This window comes from Caretta caretta, chromosome 1 (assembly GCF_965140235.1).
Source record: "Caretta caretta isolate rCarCar2 chromosome 1, rCarCar1.hap1, whole genome shotgun sequence".
NCBI lineage: Eukaryota > Metazoa > Chordata > Testudines > Cheloniidae > Caretta > Caretta caretta.
The window spans coordinates 287,908,066-287,930,695 of NC_134206.1; the positions used below are offsets into that span (position 1 = coordinate 287,908,066).

The window sequence follows — 22,630 nt, forward strand, 5'->3', positions numbered from 1 at the left end:
AACAGCAGACACGGTCATCAATGCATCTAGGCTTGGTTGTCTATACCCAGGTCTTTCTGGAAATCTCCCACTATTGCTGTAGCGCCACACTAGTGTACTGCAGCTTCACTAAAACAATAGAAGGAACATTAGTGTAGACTACTAGCTGCTGGCATTTTTACCACTGTGTTGTCTAGAGCTGTTCTAAGCATTATATAACAGTTTATCCACTAATACAGTCACCGTCAACACCTGTGAGAGATTTTTTTCTTTAGGTGTAGACAAAACCCTGGGAGTGGATTGAAGAAAGGAACTGCAAAGTTTTACTCGCTTATGTTCAAAGAAAAAAAAGTTTCTGCTATATGTCCACAACTTAATATTGCTAGATCATTTTGCAGTTAGTGAAGCTTACTCTATACATCTCCTACCCTTTCTACTCTGTTACTTTCTTACTATCCAAGTTCTGTCCAATAAATCTTTTGATACCAATTTCACAGCTCTTTTCCACTACCATATCCCTCCAATTCTTTTTAAACTTCGGATAGTTATGTACTACTTGAACTTACATAATTTATCCTCTATTTACATCTTCCACGGCAATTCCATTTAATGTGTCCCACTTCAATTATCTCTTTCAGCTCATCTAATTCCCCAGTCTAACCTACACCTTCCCTGTTATCTGAACAATCTCTTCTGTTTTGCTTCCTTTTATGCCACATTACAATCTGTAAACTGGCAGCTAAAATGTTTTTTCTGTTATTCCCCCAGATAAAACTATCTATACAAAACATGCTCAATATGAAACAGTGGAAGTCACTCCATAAGTAGAGGGGTGGAGCAACCTTGTCATTTTAAGTCCAATTTTCAATTCCCACAAATGACACTTATCTTCCTTAAAATTTTGCATGCCAAAACTGACACCAGAATACAACTTTTTCTGTAGAGTCTGATGAAAGTCAGACAAAATGGGTAAAATTTTCACAAGTACCTACAGACTGATCTACACTAGAAAATTAGGTCAGCATAAAAATCCACACTCCTGAGCAGCGCTGTTAAGCTGACCTAAAGGCTTGTGTTCATGTACAGCAGTATATCTGTACCACTATAGCACTTTAGTGAAGATGCTCCTATGCTGACAGGAGAGCTTCTTCCACCAGTGTAATTAATTCACCTCCCCAAGAGGTGATAGCTATGTCTTCAGCCGACATGGTGCTGTCTACATGGGAGAGTTAGGTCGATTCAACTACGTCGCTCAGGCGCTGGGATTTTTCACACCCCTGAGCAACGTAGTTATACCGACATAGGTCTGTAATGTAGATGTGGCCTAAAACCCTGTGTAGGCAGAAGAATTCTTTTGTTGACTTAGCTACCTCTTCTCAAGGAGGTAGATTATCTGAGCCAATGGAAGAACCCTTCCCATTGGTGCATGTAATATCTACACTGAAGCTCTACAGTGATGTAGCTGTGCCACTGTAATATTTTAAGTATAGCCAAGTCCTAAGTGACTTAGGAGCTTATGGGTACATATATACTACTGAGACTACAGCTATGTCAATGTAGTTATGTTGGCATAACCCCACAGCACAGTCTAAGCTAAAGGAAAGGATTTTTCTGTTGGTCTAGGATCACCATTTCCCCGAACAAAGTTAGCTATATCAACGGACGCATTCTTCAACAGACACAGCATCTACACTGGGGGTTAGGTCAGCACAGCTGAGTCAGGTGTGTGGCTTTTTCACACCCCAACCAATGTAGCAATGTCAACCTAACTTTTACGTGTAGACCAATCCTAAATTCCATTTTCAAAGTGCAACCCAGGTCATGTAATCTTGTAGGATTTGCCTACACTACAGAAGCACACCTACAGCATGACACCTATGCCTTTGTAGCACCATAGTGTAGACACTTGCTACAGAGACAGAAAGGGTTTTTCCTAGCACTGTAGTTAATCCACCCCAGAGAGGTTTCAGAGTAACAGCCGTGTTAGTCTGTATTCGCAAAAAGAAAAGGAGTACTTGTGGCACCTTAGAGACTCACCAATTTATTTGAGCATAAGCTTTCGTGAGCAGCTCACGAAAGCTTATGCTCAAATAAATTGGTGAGTCTCTAAGGTGCCACAAGTACTCCTTTTCTTTTTGCACCCCAGAGAGGCAGGTTGTTAGGTTGATAGAAGAATGCTTCTGTTGACCTAGTGGTGTTTATAATGGGGCTTATGTCGACTTAACTATGTGTATCGGAGGTGTGAATTTTTCACACCCCTGAGTTATGGAGCTAGGTCAACCTAAGTTTTAAGTATAAACCAGACCCGAGTCACTTCTGAAAAAGGGACTTTAAAACTTTTTAGGTTAAACTTTCAAAAGTGCATAAGTTATGGAGCTCTGAAAATGATACTGTTGTCTACTTACAGTTTATTCTAACACTTCTGGGTTAATCATCTCTATAAAAGTGGAAGAGCCTAGAAATTAAGATTTTTTGAAGGCCTTGTCAATAAGTGCCTTTAAGTTTTTTAAATAAGTTACTTTGAGAGGGAGGTTATGAAAATTTATAGAATTGGTTTTAAGTATTTGAAGAGCAACTTTTATTATAGGCAGCAACACCTAAAAATGGGTCAATCGTTTCCAACAGCTATTAGGAAAAAACAGCTTTTGATCATGTTAAAAAAATATTCTTACAACTGTTTCATTGAGAAGCTTTAGCACATCCATGCTTTGGAGCAGGGACCTGAAATTGACAGGGAGTCTCCCTGTCAGGAGCATGCCTTTGTCATCCTTGTAAAACTCACCCATATTGGGCCAAGGCGATAAGCTTCTAAAGAGTCACTCTTGTCGGATGCTGTGGAGAGACTTAAGAATTTGACAGCTAAATTCTACAAATCCATCTGCACCGATCATGCTCCATCCCCAAACAGCTCCCACTTGTGAACTGGGCTGCACATGTGGCATTCCTCTAGAACAAGTTCCATCCTAGGGCAGCTGCAGCTGAGGATGAGTCCTGAAATTGTTCCTCCCATCAGCCAATTCACACTGTAGTGCTGGGCACCAGAACTGAGAGCAAGGAACCTAATTCTCCTCTGCTTATCCTTGCTGGCACCCAGGCAGGATGGAGGAGGAAGCATCTTGATTTGAATGCACAGGGGTGAGGAATCAGTGTCAGGAGCAGGGTGAGATAGGAGATGTGGAAGGAGAAAAATAGAAGCAAAAGGATGGAGAGGTGAACAGGGGCAAGGATCTGGGAGGACAGCACTAAAAGGGGACAGGGACAAAAGAATCTAACCACTAGAGCCAACTCCCTTCCAGAATCTGAAGCTGAACCTATTATTCTTCGATCTCAACATTCCTTTGCTGTCTAGCAAGCAGCTGTGAAAACCACTGGCAAAGTGTGTCTCCATCCCCCTCTAGTGGGCAGGTCCACAAAATAGCCTTCTAATACTAACAATTACTCCATCTGCTCCAGTGGTAGAGGGCTGTATTGTAGATCTAAAGGTGCCAACCCTGCTGATGATCCATTTGGGGGAGAGAGGGGTGTGAATATAGTTGTACATGATGGAATTTCTATATTTTCAAAGTTAAAGATTTTTTTAAAACTTAGGAAATGACACCCTAAAAAACTATGTTAAAAGCATGTTAATGTTGCAAAGTCAAACTCTGAAAAATAAGCAAATGCCAGAATTAAGGGTGAACATACAACCTTAATTCAGTCCCTGTTTGATAAGCATAACGATACAGCCTTTAACTGCATGATTACATACTATTTTTTGCAAAGAACTCATTCAGTGCACAGCACAGACTGTGCTCCGGATATTAATCAGTGTGGTGTACAGAATGAGGCTCTTGTCCATAGAACCCCTGTGTCATTTACTGCAAAAGTAAAAAGGTGTGTGATGAATGAGGCAGGGGGCTGCAGCAAGTGAAAAAATGGTCTTCTGGTTAAGGCAGATGAATGCTAACCTAGTGAATTTGATTCTATCCCTGCCTCAACACAGAGTTCCTGTGAGATGCTGGGCAAGGCACAAGGACCAAGATTTGTACAGGTGGCTACTATGTGTTCCTCATCTTCTGTGCACTCAACTTAAGGCACCTTGAGCAACTATGGTCAATGTGCTCTGAATATAAAAAGTGTTGTAAAACACTAAGTAAGGCTTCTCAAATACAGCACACAAAGTTTAGTTGACACTTCATGCTTTAATCTCTACTCTTCACTTTCCCATCTGTAAAATGGGTATACCACCTTACAGAGGTGTTGTGAAAATACATCTTTACAAAGATTAATTAAAGATATTACTGAGAACATCCTAGAAAAACTCATGAGGAAATTAATAATTTTGCAATCAATGCAGACTTTAGATGTTGTGCAGTAAATAATACATGAGGCTATACATCGAACCATGAAGATAAAAAAAATATTGAATAGCTACCCATTCAATGAACAGGACCCATCCCATGCACTGAATGAAACAAGGTAGTATGAAAAAAAATAGCATAAAATCATATAATTAGACACCATATCATAGAGCATATACAAAAGAGGGTTGGAATTAAGGTTTCATGAGGAACCTTAATTCTGGCATTTCCTAACTTCTGAGTGCTTTGACTTTGCAACATTAATGTTCTTTTAACAGTTTTTTTTAATTAATAGAACATTTAAATGTTTATAAAATGACTTTTCCACTCCTGAGCCAAAAAAGGTAGGGGTTTAAAGACCAGAGAGAAGTGTGGGAAAGGGTATGGAATGGGAGCTCAGAGAGAGAGGGAGTGAGTGAGTAAAGGATCAAGAGAGACATGGAAAGACAGCAGAAAGCCATGCTTTCCAATTTTGGAAAGCAGGGCTCTGAGTAAAGACACCAGACACTGTCATGGAGGGGGAAGAGAGGGATAAAAGGGTAAAAAAGGTACAAGAGAAGCCAGAAGATTATAGAAGGGGCACAGAACAGGCGTACAGGGAGCCTGAGGAGGCAGGAAAACGCAGACTGGATCAGAAGTTTTGCATCTGGATAAAGACCACCTTGTCTTCTCTACCATTCACTACCTACAGTATCCAACACAGTTGAACTCCCAGCATCATATGCATTCACCACCTATGTGCTTACTAATATCTGGAGTAGAGTCCTGCTCTGGTAGGCCTCATAAGATCTATTGGAGCACTATTCCTAAAGATCTTATACACCGACACAATTTAAAATCTTTGGCAAGTATTTTAAAATTACTTTAGGAATTAAAGTTGCAAGTATGCTTCAGAGTCTAACAACCAAAATAGTTACACTTTTTTAAATGGAAACTTATTTAAAAAACAAGAACATTAGGAAGGATTGAAATGAACTGTTAAGGGATGCAACTATCTCAATAGCGAATGCTTAAGAACCATGTAGCACTATCAGTGGCCACTCAAATTTAATATTACCTCCTCTTAAAATTTGTATACTTTTATGTGAAAGTCAAAAGACGTTACTAGGAGATCATAAAGTCCCATTTCTTAGTCAAGGGACCTATTTCCAATAATATCCTAGTAATCTGTTATTTTCATCTTTGCAAATTTTATTGAGACAATGTTAAAGTTGAGTGGGCAATATGGGTCAGATAGTTAGTGAGAGGTAAAAGTATATGGCAGTGAGGAACTAGCTGGATCGCCACACTGAAATCACTCTCCTATGAAATCCACCCTAACGGCAGCAAATGGAAGACATTAGGTACACTCAGAAACATGTGATTCATTATCTCACTCAGGTAGAAGGGTAGTGAGAATGGCTCTCCAGAGTGAAAAGACCTAAAGACCAGTCTGAAAGTAGTAATAGCCAAGTCTGGGGAAAAAAAAGACTTCAAATGAACATTGTTATTGTTAAGTCAAACTGCATGAAGGTAGCAATTTTTTACTCTATACTGCATACAGACTGCGTTTTAGAGCTGGGGGGGAGGGGAGGGAGAAAAACGTCTGTCCACACTTAGCTATACTAAAGCAGAAAGTTTTAAAATGATATTTTTTAAAATAGTTGTAATGGGTCTATTATTTGTTTACAAGACAAAAGCTAAGCTCTTTTCAATTTTATTTGTAATCCTGTTGTCTCTTGTGTACGTGTTTTTGCTTACTTGCTTTCCTCCCTCCCCAATGTCCCAGTAATTACTCGAGATATGTTCACGACCAAAAGAACTATGACCAAATATAATCGTGACTACATTATGACTGAAAACAAATGGACAGTTAACAACATAACACACAAAACCTGAAAGATGATTTAATAATTCTATTAAATTTAGTTAGTGGAAATAAAAATAACTGCTTTCCATAACAGGGAAAGAAAAAAAATTAAAACCTTGGTTATGGCTACCATCAGTAGTCGTATCTTTCTTTAATTGTATGTAAAAAGTAAGATTTAAAAATATGTTGATTACATTTAGTTATCCTTATATTAATCAATATATTTCAACTAAAAAAATGTGTATACTGAACAGGTGAAGTAATACAATATAAGTGACTGCAAGTGCAAAGGCCTAGAAATGAACAGCTAAGGGATGTAATTTTTTGAAGCATAATTTATTCTTGAAGCATTCTACATTAGAATACATTTTCTGAGTGTTAACTTGACTCTAGTTACACATGCATTCAACCTTCCTCGGTAATATTTTGTTTACTAATAAATTAATAGATTGTGTTTCACAAGACTCTCTCTCAATAGCCCAACGTTGCTACCACCAATGCTAGAGACAAAGAGTTTCATTAGTTGCCAACACTTTAATCACTGTTACCCAATCCTGCTCAAAGTGGGTCAAGATGACACAATGATTAAAATGACAGCAGCCACCAGTGCCTCCTCTACACTAGAATTTACACCAGCAGACAGAGCTGCACAAACGGTAGCCACAGCGGGAAAAGTTTAAGAAAAGGTCTAATGAAGACAAGGCATAAAAGGTATATTGTTGTAATTCAATATAATTGCTTCATTGTATTTTTACTCCCAAAAAACCTTGATCTATACAAACTATTAATGTTATATCTGTGCTGAGTTGCTTATACTATGTACTCTTTAAAAAGTTGAAGTAACAACAAAATCTGGCAAAGATACAGATGCACTTTTATTGTCAAAGCATCTTCAACGTTTCATTTTTCCTATCAAAATGAAACATTAACGGACACTCTAGGGACTGCTAGAAAGATGGCTGAACTACTTCAATTGCCTGGTTAGTACAATCGCCAATAAAACACCTAAGAAATTCCTTATATCTCTGAAGATATAGCAGTACAAAGAAAGTTCACTGAGTGTTTTTATAAAGCTTTCTTCATGACTACAGGTTTGATTGCTAATTCATTTTGCTTTAAGACGCATTGACCTGCAAACTTCTTCAGGACAAATGGCATTAAGATAATTATATTTAACAAAATAATAATAATAAATTCAGTGATTGAGGAAAAAGCAGGAAAGAAGTCAAAATATACAAAATTGATCTTAAAATTCATCTTGAAAACATATATAAAACGAAGCATTTATGACCTATTAAACATTAGCGCACACTTGTTTTTAATAAGGATAGTGGAAGAAATAGAGATTATAGAGAGGCTAAAATAGAGGAGACACTCTTCCTAGTATTTAAGAGTACTCCAGATCTTTGCTCCCCAGCTATGCAGGTGCAGCTGGTCTCAAAGTCTGTGTCTACACTGCACAGTTAAACTAGGTGATTGGCATCTGAACCTGGGCACCTAGATTAGCCTATGCCAGCATGTGTACCATTAGTTTCAGAGTAGCAGCCGTGTTAGTCTGTATGAGCAAAAAGAAAAGGAGTACTTGTGGCACCTTAGAGACTAACCAATTTATTTGAGCATAAGCTTTCGTGAGCTACAGCTCACTTCATCGGATGCATCCAAGTTTATGCTCAAATAAATTGGTTAGTCTCTAAGGTGCCACTAGTACTGCTTTTCTTTGTACCATTAGTGTGTATCAGATGCAAATCTCTCTCCTTGTTACTGCTCCTCACTGTTTCTGCATTCACCTGTGAGCATGTCTGGGGAATATCCATGGTTCTTTCTGCTAAGATTCTAGGGACCCTCACTGTAAAGTAGGCAAATTCCAGCGCAAATTAAAGTGGAGAATGGTTCTAATCCACACCCTGAACTGGTAATCTAGTCTGGTTTTAAAACACCTCCAAACTCAGGTCAGGGGTTTGTCTTTGTGTATGGTGGGGATAGGGAAGAGGTTGGGAGAGAAGAGGAGATGTTAAGACTAAAATCCACGTAAGGAGCCTGGGTTGACTGGCAGCATAGACACTCCCTATGGGTATATCTACACTGCAATTAAACATCCACGGCTGGACCATCTCAGCTGATTTGGGTTTGCAAGTCTCAGGCTGAGGGGCTATAAAGCTGCAGTGTAGACATCCGGCTCTGGGACCCTTCCCCCTCATGGCGCCAGCTCGAGCGTGGAAATCTACACAGCAATTTAACAGCCCCGCAGCCCAAGACCCATAAACCCACGTCAGCTGACATGGGCCAGCTGTGGATGTTTAACAGTGGTGCAGACACGAGTAGTGTATATTCTAAACACTACTCTTTTCATACTGCACCAGCTTCATGAGGCAAAATGGAAGATGAAAACCAAATTACTTTAAAATTAAAAGACTAATCCCAATAAGTCAAAGTTACACTGCTCCAACCCTCAAATTATTTATATTATTTTTGTTCTGACTGTGTGATCCCATAAATGAGATATACGATGCACTCCATCACTTAATACAGAGATAAACTGCTAAACCCTCAGGTTAATTCATAACTTATAACTGAGCAGTAGCACACAAAGCAAGTACTTGGGAATATCATGTCAAAGATATTCTCAGTGTGCCAGTAAGAGCACTGCTATAAGCACAGAAAAGCCAAAAGTCTTAAGTATAATTTGACCACGTATTTTCCCTGAAGCTGGGTTTTAATATAAAAGTTTTATGTATTTTAACAACTCTGATTTGCTAAAGTCATAACAGCAAAGTTACACATATCAAATTATTCTCCTTCTCATCTACAATACATATCCTACACCTGTAAAACTATTACAAATAAATTCGTTGTCATTTCTATATACTGTACTGCTCATCTTCTCAATGGAAAATTATACCAACCATACCTGTAGTGCATATACCTGTAAACAGAAATACATTGTATTTTTTAAACTGCATCAGCAGGTCTGAATGTGCAACACAATACTTTTAAACTGTTGGTCTTCTTAGACTTTCCAAGAATGTTACAGCAACTCATCTAATAGTATAGATAAAACATTTGGTATTTATAAAATGCAGTTATATTTGTTAATAGAGGAAATAATTACAAACACATCCTACACTATATTTTTAATTGTATGCTTCCTAGAACAAGGAGCAATACAAAAAGAAAATCAGCAATAATAAACTACAGAACACAGACTATATGTTAACACTATTACATTAGAAGAACATTCTAGAAAATGAAGTGCTGCACTGGATAGGTTGCAAAGCCATGGCCAGTTACACTCATGAATGCAAAGCACAGTTGCCCAAGATTATTATTGCAGATTTTCACCCTCCTCTTCACCATCTGGAAGAGGACACTGGAAAAAATAGCATATTACATTAAGGTTAGAGTAGGGTTTCTACTCATGTCCTTCATACTAGAATGTTTGAGATATTTCAGCATTGGAATGTCCCATTCCAGACAGACAAGATTCTCAAATTCCAGAAGCCATTAAGAACAGTTTTCTCCTGATACATGTAATTAACAAAGTTGTTTTGGCTTCACAAAGTTAGTTTGAGTCCTTTTTTAAAATGACTTCTCCAACTGTCTTCTAGCTCAGCTTTACACTGTTCACACTGCAGTGTGAACCTAACACGCACTTCCAGGAAAAGACTGAACTTTGCACTCCCTTGCCATCTAATATTTTCTCTATTCCTTGAATTTTTACCCAATTTAAAACCACCCCAGCTAATTTCAAGATCGTGTGTCATGGTAGGAAGAAATGGCAAAACTCTCATGAATCCATCAACATTACTCCTATGTTTGTTACAGATGGGTTAGATACACAACACTCGATACCTTCACAGCAGCTAAATAGTCCATGGAACAGATTCTGCTTTTAGCAGAGATTCTAGCATCTGTACACTTCATAACTTGCAGCTTGGGTAATTCACTGCAAACTCTTTGGCAAGGATGGCTACTGTGACCTGTGGACTAAGCTCAACCACAGAGCTCTACAAGATGATTCACAGATTTTTTCCATGCATTATCCACTTTTATGCATCCGATGAAATGAGCTGTGGCTCACGAAAGCTTATGCTCAAATAAATTGGTTAGTCTCCAAGGTGCCACAAGTACTCCTTTTCTTTTTAAGTATAGTAAAAGCTAAAAACATCTTCTTCCCACACATTCACCAGCTACAGAGCCCACCAAACACTGTTCCACTTTAAGCCCAGCAGGTACTGGGTTGGCTCAAAATAGAGCACGGCATGCTGGGAAATATACGCACTGACTATGCCTCAATAATTAATATGGAAATGTCCGCAGCGAGTCATTTCATGTTTTGGGTATCCCTGCTGTCAAGATATGTTGTTATAAAAATGAATTAAGGCTCGGAAAAAAATGGGTTCCTAAAGATGGGCTCTTAGGCTTTGATTTGAATGGGAGCTGCTGGATGCAGTGAAAGTCAAGTTAGGCTCCTAAATAAGTGACCTTAAGCACTTTTTTTTTTTTTTAATCTTGACCAATATAAATAACTTGTGAATATACAAGCTGTTTAAAAATAGATATGAATATTTTTATAACTATATTTTTCTATTAAAAATGTATTACTGGATGTAAAGACATCAGATCTTACAAGTGACTAGGCCAAAAAATAAATATGGTGATGCATCTGGAATTCTTAATAAACTTTAAAAAGCTTCACTATCATTAAAAGTATATGAATTTTAACAAAACAATATAAGGTTGAAGAAACAACATGAGACTACTAGATAGTTTAACTGTCTTACAACTTAAGTGTTACAAATTAAAGGTGAACTGAAGAAGAAGAAGAAAAAACAAAATGAGATTAAGCACATGTATACATGCTGAATCCCCACACTAGCTAGGATGTGGATGCATTAAGAAGAGCACTACATTTTAACTAAACCTTTTTAAAAACTATTTTGCCCATTCAAGAAATTATTTTGGTATTTTCTGGTTCACTTAAGGCAGACCAGAATTTATTAGACTCATTTGAAATCGCCTTTCAACCCATGAAACCACTGGTGTTTAGAAGCATTAATAATGAACTTTTTATTTCAGTATATGAATGAAACAGAATGACCATGTATATAAAATAGTTTGTTTCAAGATATGGACTGTTAAACTCTGGATTTGTAGGAAGTTTCTTTAGTAAACAGATTTTCCTAATGCTGTCCAAATTGCACACATTGCTTTCTTAGGGGTTTTATATTGCTGCTCATCATCATCGTACCTGACTGCCTTCTACATAAAATCAATAGCAAAGTCCCTAGTGAGCTTTCAGCACCCTATTCGCCACATAAAGCTGTTTATACTGTTCTCTTCTGACTCTAATGAAACAGTGTTTTCCTGTTTTCAGTCTATACAATTTATATGAAGTTGAAGAACATTCTTTGTAACTATTTCTGGCTATGCACCTTTTACATTGTACTTGTAAAAAGTGTTCTCTAACAAATTAAGTGCTACCACACAATAATGACAAAGAAAAGGAAAGTATACCAACCTTGTTCCAGTTACTTTACTGACTATGGAATATGCACTTGGTAACTAGCCATCCTGTGGAATTACTTGTAATTTGTGAGAAAACATTTTTTACAACTACAACATAAACAGCTACAAAGGAAGAAATTTCATATAATATATTAATTGTATGGCCTGAAAAGGGGGAACACTAATTACCGTATATATTCGTTCATAAGCCGAATTTTTTTAGTAAAAAAGGGAAGCATCAGAGAAGGGGGGTCGGCTTATGAATGGGTATAGAGAGGGAGAGGTGGGACATAGCCCCTCTCCCCCAACAGAGGGAGCAAGGAGAGGCAGCACAGCTAGCAGAGCCAGAAGGGAAGAGGCGGGGCCAGAGTCTCTCCGCTTCTGGCCACACTGCTCTCCCCCAAGCCTCCAAAGCAGCTGCTGCCGCACTGGCCAGCCTACCAGAGCAGCTCCGGCCAGGCCAGAGACATCCTCCCATGGCCCTCCCCAGATAAGCTGAGAAGGGATGGGACGGGGAGAATGTGGGGGTCCCGGGCTAAGGGTGAGGTCATATGGGGGGTGGTCACCGGAGTTACTCCCCTGACCCCCAACTTCTCCCCCCCCACAAAAATTTCCCCACCAGTTGCTGTCCCAGCCCATCAGTGTAAGCAGCTGGCACGCCGGGACACTTTGTTTACTTACGCTTACCTCTGTGCCTGCGGATGCTCGAGGTAAACAAACCATCTCGGCCCTCCAGCGGCTTATCCAGATTGCCTGGGAGCCAAAGTTTCTTGACCCCTGAATTATAGGGTTGTCTTATGAATGGGTCATAAAAAATTTCCATTTTTACTTATCCATCTTGGGGGGGAGGTCAGCTTATAAATAAACTGGCTTATGATAGAGTATAAAGGAAATAAGAACATTTTGAATAGCTTCATGTGATAAGTAGACACAGACTCTTGACAAAGAAATGACATTATGCACAATTTGGACAGCATTAGGAAAACTTCTTTACCAAGGAATGACATACAAATTCAGACTAACAGTCCATATCTTGAAATGGACTCAATTGCTGTACATAATTAGTCATTCTATTTCAACCAGACACTTAAGTGAAAAACTCCTTGTTAACAGTTACAATCAAATATGCATATTTATATTGCAATAGAAAGTGTCTTAGTAACACTACTACAAAACAACCAGATGCAAACAGAACTGTCACCTACTGACAGTGTACAAGACAGTTTTTTAAGTGCTAATTTTCAACTGTGGACGATTTACCATTATCGGTAACTAATGAAATAGTACTATGGATTTCTATAGAACTTTCCATCCATAAAGCTACAAAGATGGGTATTACCCCAATATTACACATGGGAAACTGAGGTACAAATTAGTTAAGTGACTTACACAAGGTCACACAAATCGGCAGAAGGGCCAGGAATAGAACTCAGGTTTTCTTACTCCCGTTTCCATGTTCTGGACTACTGCCCCGGCAATCATAGTAACATGCAAAGTAATATTTTCCATTTCACTACCCAAGAGAGAGTGTAAGTGTTTTGCACTAATTGTATTAGTAAGCAAACTACAGCTTTTTACAAATAACTTGACTTTAGCAATCAATCAGTTTCATATGCTCTAGTCAACTGGTACCAGAGCTCTAAAAATGTCTCAAGCACACAAACTAATGTCCATGAGCAGACTTTCTGGTGTGATGCAACTTCAGCACATACAAAACACCAGAAAATTGGGGTGCATTAAGAGAAAACAAAAATAAATAAATAAATAAAACAAAAACAAAAAACAAACAAATGGAAATGAGAACCTGAAAGACTTGAATGAAATTCAGATTATTTACTCTTGGACCGTTATAGCAAATAAATCAGCGAAGGGAAGGGACTGAAAAGATCACAACGCTTAAATTATTTTTAAAGGATTCTCAGATAGCTTAGTCCCAAATTTTAACCTATAAATATTATCTGGTGGGGAATGCCCTATACATTTTTATGGTTTTAAGCCTCCCAATCCCTGATTGTGAAATTAAACAACACACCCAACCAGATGGCAGAACAGGTGAAGTTTAAGTAAAAATCTTATTTTCAAAAGCACCACTGATAAGTAATGAAAAAAACAAACTAGGGAGCTAATAGTAGACAAAGGCTTGATGAACTATACTCTATAGAAATAAGGGGGTTGAGGGTAGGGAACAGAAGGGAAACATTTACAAAATGGAAAACAAAAACCAGTAGGCTCTTCAGGCCAGAGCTCATCTTTTTGTTCTGTTTGTACAGGGCCAAGTAGTGGGGTCCTGGCCCATGACTTGAAAACATCGGTAGTACCATAATACCAGTAACAATCTCCACCACCACGTCATTTTCAAGTTTGTAGAAGGTATTATAAACAACTTAGAAATAAAAAACTACGAAAAATATGGTGTCCTTTTACTTGTGCAGCTGTACAGTTTTTTATTTTAAGAGCTGCAGGGCAGGAATTATCTTTATTTTTGTGTACTGTACAGTACACAGCAGCGTCAGTACTAAGCAACTTATAAAATTATAGCTTGCTAATATTAATAAAACTAGACATACCTAAAAGGTATTAGCAAGAGATGAAATTCAGTGAAACATGACAAAATTTATCAGAAGAATGAAGGATTTTTTAAAAAATTTGCAGCTGTTGATACACTCCACAGCAATAATAGGCTAATGGGGTGGTACTGCACATATTCAGTAATGATGTGTAATTCATTTGTACATTGTTACAAGCAGCATAACAGTCTTCAAGCTACTGCCTGATATTCTGTCACCGGTTCTCTCTCTACTAAAGCTTGAGACAAGTGCCCATTAAATTTTTTCATATGAGAGGGATAGAGGACAGGTTTACATTAGAAACTTTTGCTGGTAACTTTTGTCAGTTAGGGGGTGTGATTTTTTAAGGCATTTCTGTACCAGCAAAAGCTTTATTTTAGATGCAGTTATACCAACAGAAGGTGCCTTTTCCCGCGTAGGTTACTTCTTTCAGGGAACTAGCATAACCTATCCCAGCAAAAACAATCTTTTGCTAGCTTAAGATGCATCTATACGAGGAGGATACAGCTATACCGACAAACTTTTCTCGTGTAAATTAGACGTCATAAGCACTTCTGTCATCAAAAATTTTCTCAGAGGATACCACCTACCCTTTTACCTGCCTAAGCCTAAAACCTGGCAACCTGTACATACTTGTAAGACATTTTGGGATCCTTCTTTACAAAAACAATATTAATTTTTCCTTAAATTCAAAAGATATTTTGAGTTAGATTTTACTTCAAAAGGTGTACAAACAAAACAGTACTTTTATTTCAGCAATACTGAATCTCAAAAATAGTTTACATACAAAATTAATTGTAACCACTAATTCAACATAGACATGGCTCTTGTCAACTCTCCCCCTTATATTCCCCACAGTAAAGGGTTATTAGCATTTTAAAATAGTCTGTGCAATAATTTCACTTTTTAAAGAACACAGATCTTTTAATGTTATAATAAAGCTCAGTGATACGAACTTTGATCTAGACAGACAATATATTTTTTTAAGTTTTCAGAACGTCATCAATACATATCTAGATCCCAATCCTGCAAACACTTATGCAAATTCATAGACCTAAATAAGTCAGCAAGGCTACTTGCACACTTAAAGTTGAGCACACGCATAAGCGTTTCCAGGATCAGAGCCATCACCAACAGACCAATATAATGCCCTCAATTTTAGTCATATAGTCTTATTTATGGTATAACACAACACAACACTTTGACCTCTACCCAGGAAACTGGAACCAAAACAAGCTAGTCTGATTCTCTGGACACAGTATATTTGAAACATCAGAAGACTTTTCAACTACAAATGCATCTGTAAAATGTCATTGATGACTTTATCAAATTCCTAACACTATTTTAAAAATATATTAAGATTCTGACATAAGCTAACGAAGGCCAGAAGATTCAAGCTTAACTTAACTTTTAATGTCTTGGTTTTTGTCAATATGTATCAAACTGTGTGATTTCTGCATTAATTATAAAAATGACTGACTTATCCTGTATATCTGATGATAAACTGCTTTTTTGTTTGTTTCCCTCGTCTCCCAAATGAAATTCAGTTTTGTTTAGATTAGTACGTAGCATATCACTTCTATATGGGCTTAGGCAAGAGCACTGAAAATTTGTCCCTCTATCTAAACTAATATTTGTTTTGTATATTTCTAAATGTGACAAGTGTTTTACCAACAATTAAAGAAAAAGTAGGAACTACCATTTATTCTTTAATTAGCACACAGATCTTCACAAACGAGTAACAGGTTGGATTATAGATTTATTTAAACAGCACTTTAAAACAACAGGGATTCTGCAGTGCTTAAGGCCAAATTCTGTCCTTGAATACTTGTGCACAATTCCTATAGATTTCAGTGAGATTTGCACATGAATTTTTGACAGAAGAATCTAACTACAATTAATATTAGGCTCAATATTTTAAATCCAGTCAGAAAGTCTGATGCAGGTTAAAGGTAAAATGAAAGCAACAGTACATTGTCGGTTTAGTGACTGATACCTGCCTTCAGGGTGAATGGTAAGTTGAAAAAGTTACAGAATTCTTGAACAGATTGAAGTTGAGTGATGTAAAAAGTATATTTTTCAAATATAAAAATATCTATAAAAATTAAGACTATGATACAATGAACTGATGTACAGAGTATCCTGCACCCATATAAACTGTGTAAAACTGAATCCTAAAAATGAAAGTTTCTGATTTCAGATTTAACGTCAAGTACCTGCTTAAATGGCATACCTAACTCTTAACACAAGCTAGAGACAAAGGCCAAGATTTTCAAAAGTCAAGAGTGATTTCTGAGACCTCCATTTTTGTCTGCCAATTGGAGAAACCTTAATGGGCCTGATTTTCAAGTACTAAATACTCACCCTCTTTTTAAAAAAATAAAATAAAATAAAGCAAGCATCTCAAGTTCGGCATTTAGAAACTGAAGTGCCCAAAATCACTAGTCACTTTTAAAATTCTTAGCCAAAGGCATTAGACAAATCTCAGAAAGAAATGACAACAAAACAACACAGATAAGGAGGACCCCCCCATGTTAGCCTTATTATCAGCTTGGGGGGGGGGGTGTGAAATACTGCTTTCTAATGAATGGTATGCCAGTTCTTGTACTCAAATTCCTTCATAGTTTGTAACTTTATAATACCAAAAGGATCTAGCACGTTGAAATCTGGAAGCCTAGCATGTGTCCGCTGGAATTCTCTACACAAACAATTATGATGTTATAAAATAGTGCAGTCCTCAAGAACTGGATCAGGCATGCTTTGATCAACAATAGACTACATTGAAAAATACGATCACAGAAAAAAAAAATCAAAGGACGTAGTGCGTAAATCCACTCTCAGGTCCAAATAAAGGAATCTTTGCAATGAAAACCTAAATAATTATATTTGGGTGTTCTGCTCTGCATACATCTTAACAGTTTGAACTGCATCCATGTTTCCAGAAACCTGTCCATTGACTGACGTGACAGCAAGTTTGATAAACTTTAAGCTCTCCTATTGCTGAGTTAAGCCCAGCAGCCAATCACTTCCACCAGATGTTACTGTTGTACAGGCAATATGAATGTTTTGTTCCTTCGTGGACTTAATTCACTTCCCACCCAGGAATCAAAAGGGAGATCTCTACATTTTATATATGAAATAAAAAGCCAATATAACACCACAATTTTGGCAGTAAATTTTTAAAAAAGTAAACACTGCTGATCCACAATGACATAACTATGTGGTGGGTTTTGGACAGAGTACTACAAAATATCTAAACTAAAGTTACAAGTAACTTGAATTAGAATAAAAGTTTAAGTAACAGATGCATCATTTTTTGGTTTGCAAATTTCAATATGTGCACACAGCTACAATTGTAAACACACGAATTAACTCTCCCTTACTGTATCTGCATGTTCCCATTAGCACTGGCTCACACTGAAAGCTGCTTCAAAGCAGAAACACCACCACACACAGGAAGACAAGACATCATCTGACACAGACAGCACTCAGAGGAAGTGGTTCAGTTTGCTTCAAGTTTGTTTAACAAACATTTCTGAGGGAGGATCAGAACCTGTTCCGACATCATCTCAGCCTCCCCCAGAAAGGCTATGGAGAGTACACCAAAAAATAATTAACCCTATTTCACCCCCTCTCTTCACCCAAGGGACACACATAACAGGCCACAAGGCTACACTGATAAACAGCAAAACCCCAGCATCGCCTATAAAGAAAAGCCAGCAGCAGCAGAGTCGGTGGGTGGCAGATTTCGCTCCATCGGTTTCTTAACCCGGAGCCAAAAGGCACATGGGGGGGGGGGGGAGACAGACGGGGGGACAGACATTACCACCAACTTATATCCTCACACACCTAAGCAAGCCGAATGCACGACGGGGCTGCAGGGTATCAGGAACCACAACTAGGCCACGGGCTTCGGGGAAGAGACACTAGGACACAGGCGGGAGCGGGGCGGAGGAGAGGCAGGAGGCGGACATCGCGGGTGGACGGGGAGGCAGCGGCCAGGGCAAGGGGCAGCGAGCAGCAAGGGACGCCGGGGCCGTGTGAAGTGCCACAGAGGATGAGGAGGCCCCAGGGTGCGGGCCCGGGCTCTGCCGCCTCCCGCGGTGACGGCCTTTCCCTCCCCGCACAGCGGGGCTCGGGCGCCGCCGCCGCGGCCGGAGATGGCGGAGGAGGCCGGGGCCGCTGCCTGGGCTAGGCCTAAGGGCTCCGCTCCCGACTCAGACGTTGCGCGTCCCCCCCTCTCTCTCCCTCGGAGACAAAAGCAAACGGAAACCCGGCTGGCTGCGGCCGGGCCCAGGGACCCCGGAGCCGGGCCCGGGCCGCCAGGGGCCCCGCCGCCAGCGCCTGCGGGCCCGGTTGGGAGGCAGCGGGCAGAGCGCGCCGCGGGGAGGGGGCCAGAAAATAATGGGGGCCGAACTCACCGCATGAATTTTCTTGTCCCGCGGATCCAAGATGGCTGAGTATCCAGCACGGAGGATGCTGGGGGAGCGACCTTTACCCTCTGACCCGCCCGCCGCCGCCGCCGCCGCCGCCCGGCCTGGCAACCGGAACCAGGGCGAGACGGCGAGAGTGGCGCGTCCAGGCCCGGCCCCGCGGCGAGGAGAGCGGCTCGCTCGGCTCCCTCCGCCTCCCGGGAAAGGCCCGGCCCCGCGATAAGAGCTGCTGCTGGTGCCTCACGCCTTCCTTCCCCTCGGGCCAGCCCGGCTCCTGGGCCTCGCTGTCTCCGCGCTTAACCCCGGCGGGAGGCCAGGGCGCTGCGGCAGCAGGGAGCCGGGCCTGCGACAGGCAGCGGCCTCCCCCGCGGGAGAGAGCTGGAGGGGAACGGGAGCCCTGGAGACAGCGGGGCCCTAATTAGTGATCCCCTAACGTGAGGGGGCAGCAGCTCGGTCACACACACTGCACAGGAGGGGGCGGATATGGGGTCTGATACTCCCCTGGGGCGGAGGGAGCAGCTCCCTTAAACACCCGCTCCCTGGTAGAGAATGGGGCGGGGAGGGGTATTAGGATTGTTACCTTTCCACCCACTTCCCTTTCCCAAGGAGACAGGGGCGCAGCAGCTCTGTTACAGACACACACACACATATAGGGGGTAGCCGGGCAGCAGCTGTGAGGGCTCCTGCTCTATGCTAGAAAATTAGATGGACCCAGCTACATCACGAGGGGGTGTGAAAAATCCACACCCCTGAGTGACAGCTAAGCTGATCTAAGTCCCTGTGTAGACAACACTAGTGAGATAGAAGAATTTTTCTGTCCTCCTAGCTGCGGCCTCTCAGGGAGGTGGATTATCTATGCCAATGGGAAAACCCCTTTTATTGGCATAGGTATGTCTACACTGAGGGCATGTCTGCACTACAAAATTAAGTCAACCTAACTTATGGCGGCATACAGCTGTGACAGTAATTACATCACTTGTGCATCACTTTGTTCCTTGTGTTGGCGGTGCGCATCCTCACCAGGAGCACTTGTACAGATTGTACTGTCACTGCGAGGAATTTTGGGACAGCTTGTGAAAGCCAGTAACAGTCAATGTAAGCAACGCAGTGTGTACACTGACACTGCTTTGATATAACTACATCAATATTGACTCTACACCTCACATGGAGGTAAGTTGCCATAGGGCAGTTACGGCAGGAGCGAAATTTTAGTGTAAACACAGGTTGACATAAACTGACTTGCTAACTTTGTAGTGTGGACCAGGTCTCTTAACACTACAACAGTGCAGCTGCACTGCTGTATAGACAAGCCCTGAGGTGGGGGTGGGAGGGCAGAAGTTCTTAGGGTATGTCTACATGGGTTAAAAGACCCATGGCTGGCCCAGGTCAGCTGACTTGGGCTTGCCTGGCTCAGGTTGTGGGGCTAAAAATGGCTGTGTAGAGGTTCAGGCTTGGGCTCCAGCCATAACTCTTTTCAGAGTAGCAGCCGTGTTAGTCTGTCTTTGCAAAAAGAAAAGGAGTACTTGTGGCACCTTAGAGACTAACCAGCCATAACTCTGGGACCCTGTGAGGATGGAGGGTCCCAGAACTCCTGCAGCCCGAGCATTTACACAGCTATATTTTAGCCCCAGAACCTGAGCCCTGTGAGCCCAAGTAAACTGACCTGCACTTGTCACAGGTTTTTTATCCCAGTGTAGACATAGCCTTAGACACCCACACACCCTTTGGAATTGGTGGGGGTAGGAGGGCAGCTGCTCTGTTAAATACACTTCCTAGGAAAGAATGAGGGTGGGTGGAGCAGCAAGTCTGACACACAATGAGGAGACTTGGTCAGATTGTAGGATTGGGGCTTTAGCGAAAAAATTTAGATTAATGAAATATTAAGGTTACATATTTGAACAAAGTCAAGGAATGCAAAAAGTAAGGTTCTCACAGAAACATGAACTCTGTTTTGCACATAGTGTGTATTTAGTAGCCTAACCAGTAATCACAAATCTGTATGCACAATGTGAGCAAGTTAATGTTAATTCAAGAACCTTAACTGCTGTATTCCTTTGCTTTGTGTGTTTAATTGTAGAACATTAACGTTGCAAGTACATAGCTTTTGTGTATTTGCCTTTTTTTGTTTTCTTTAAGAAAAGGAAAGTTGTTAGCATTTTAATGGTTTGTAATAAACTCTGAAGTAGATAAATAGTCCACAATTTACTGTGATGAATGGGGTGAGTTCACACCTTTGCTCCTGTACTTTGCTCCTGTTGTTATTGGCTGAGTACAGTTTTCTGCAAGGATGAGGCCTGTTCTGCACACAAAACTACCAGTTTAATAAAAGGGTATTTTAAACCAATTAAGTTATATTGCTGCAAAACCCTGTGTGGACTCTCTTACTTCAGTTTAAACCTGGCATATATCAGTTTAGCTTGCAGCTGTAAGATTTTGTCAACATACAAACTTGCACTGATTTGGCTAAAAGTGTGTTTGTAAACCTATTTCAGCTAGACTGGTACAAGTTTGTATGTAAACAGTCCTTTTTCTGTTTCAGAGTGGCTTATTTCATAATCTAAATTGATATAAGCCAATTTTAAATCAATATAAGAGTGTGTCTATATGACAGAGGCTGGTGTACACTACTAACTTATGTCAGTATAACTATGTCACTCAGGGATGTGGAAAACAATGTAGGTATACTCACCTAACCCCCTCGTAAATAGCACTGTGTTGACAGGGCTTCTCTCATCGACATAGCTACCTATGCCAACAGGAGAAGCTCTCCCATTGGCATAGGTAGCATCTTCACTAAGCGCTACAATGGTGCAGTGCTGTAAGTGTAGACAAGCCCAGAGACTATACAAGCTTAGCTGTGGCAGCATAGCTCTGTAATGTAGATGCAGCCTTCACCAATAGAAGGGGGTTTTCTGTTGGTTGTAGAAACATCACCTCCTCAAACAAAGTTAGCTATGTTAATAGAAACTCTCTTTTGTCAATATAGCTGTGTCTCCACTGGGAGATATATCGGCATAGCTACATCAGTCACAGGTGTGGGTTTTCTTTTCACACCCCTGACCAACAAACCTATGCCAATATAACTTTTCAGTGTAGATCAGGCCTGAGTGACTGGTAATGCACAAAGTGTGGCACCAGTAGCGTGTGAACAATACAATCTGGCATATACTACTGCATAGAGAGCTAGGAGGAAGAATTGCCCAAACTAGTTACAAAGGCACAGTTGGGGAATCAGATTTACTTTGCAAAAAAACCAGCAAGACCAGTAACAGAGGACTATCATTTGCTATCCTAGGTCATAAACAAAAGTGAAATGTTGTTGGTTGCAGTGTTGTAGCCATGTTGGTCCCAGGATATGACAGAGACAAGGTAGGTGAGGTAATATCTTTTTATTGGATTAACTTCTGTTGGTGGAAGGTACAAGCTTTCAAGCTATACCGAGCTCTTCAGTTCTGGGGAAGGAAGCAGTATCATTGTTGGCTGCCAGACTTAAAAACCATTTGTTAACCAAAGCCAACAAAGTCAAGGCATGTCTACACTACAAAATTATGTCAACCAGAGTTACGTCGGCATACAGCCATTGCAATAATTAAATCGCTTTTGCATATCCGCACTATGCTCCTTGTGTCAGCAGTGCGCGTCCTCACCAGGAGCACTTGTACCAACTGTACTGTCAGTGTGGGGCATCTTGGGGCAGCTCCTGAAAGCCAGTAACAGTTGATGTAAGTAACGAAGTGTCTGCACTGACACTGTGTCAACCTAACTACATTGGCATTGACTCTATGCCTCTCTTGGAGGTGGAGTTATTAAGTCAGCCTAGCGGGGCAGTTATGTCGCGGGGAGCGAAATGTTAGCTGACACTTAGGTCTGGTCTACACTACAAAGCCATATTGGTATAACTATGTTGCTTGGGTGTGTGAAAAATCCTCACCCCTGAGTAACTTAATTTTACTGACC

The 22,630-nt window shown here is 40.4% G+C and overlaps 1 protein-coding gene across 6 annotated transcripts in view; it reads right to left on the minus strand.

Moving 5' to 3' along the window:
- Positions 1–18,819, minus strand: part of CNOT2 (CCR4-NOT transcription complex subunit 2) — a 151,681-nt gene extending 132,862 nt beyond the window's left edge. Inside the window, exon 1 of one of the 6 annotated variants that reach the window (XM_048835797.2) lies at positions 18,662–18,811. The gene's annotated coding sequence lies outside the window, so the exon portion shown is untranslated. Of the gene's footprint in view, positions 1–18,089; positions 18,114–18,661 lie in introns of those variants that run through there. The other 5 variants (XM_048835796.2, XM_075124364.1, XM_075124365.1 and 2 more) reach the window with 5 other exon arrangements.
- Positions 18,820–22,630: the final 3,811 nt, after the last annotated feature.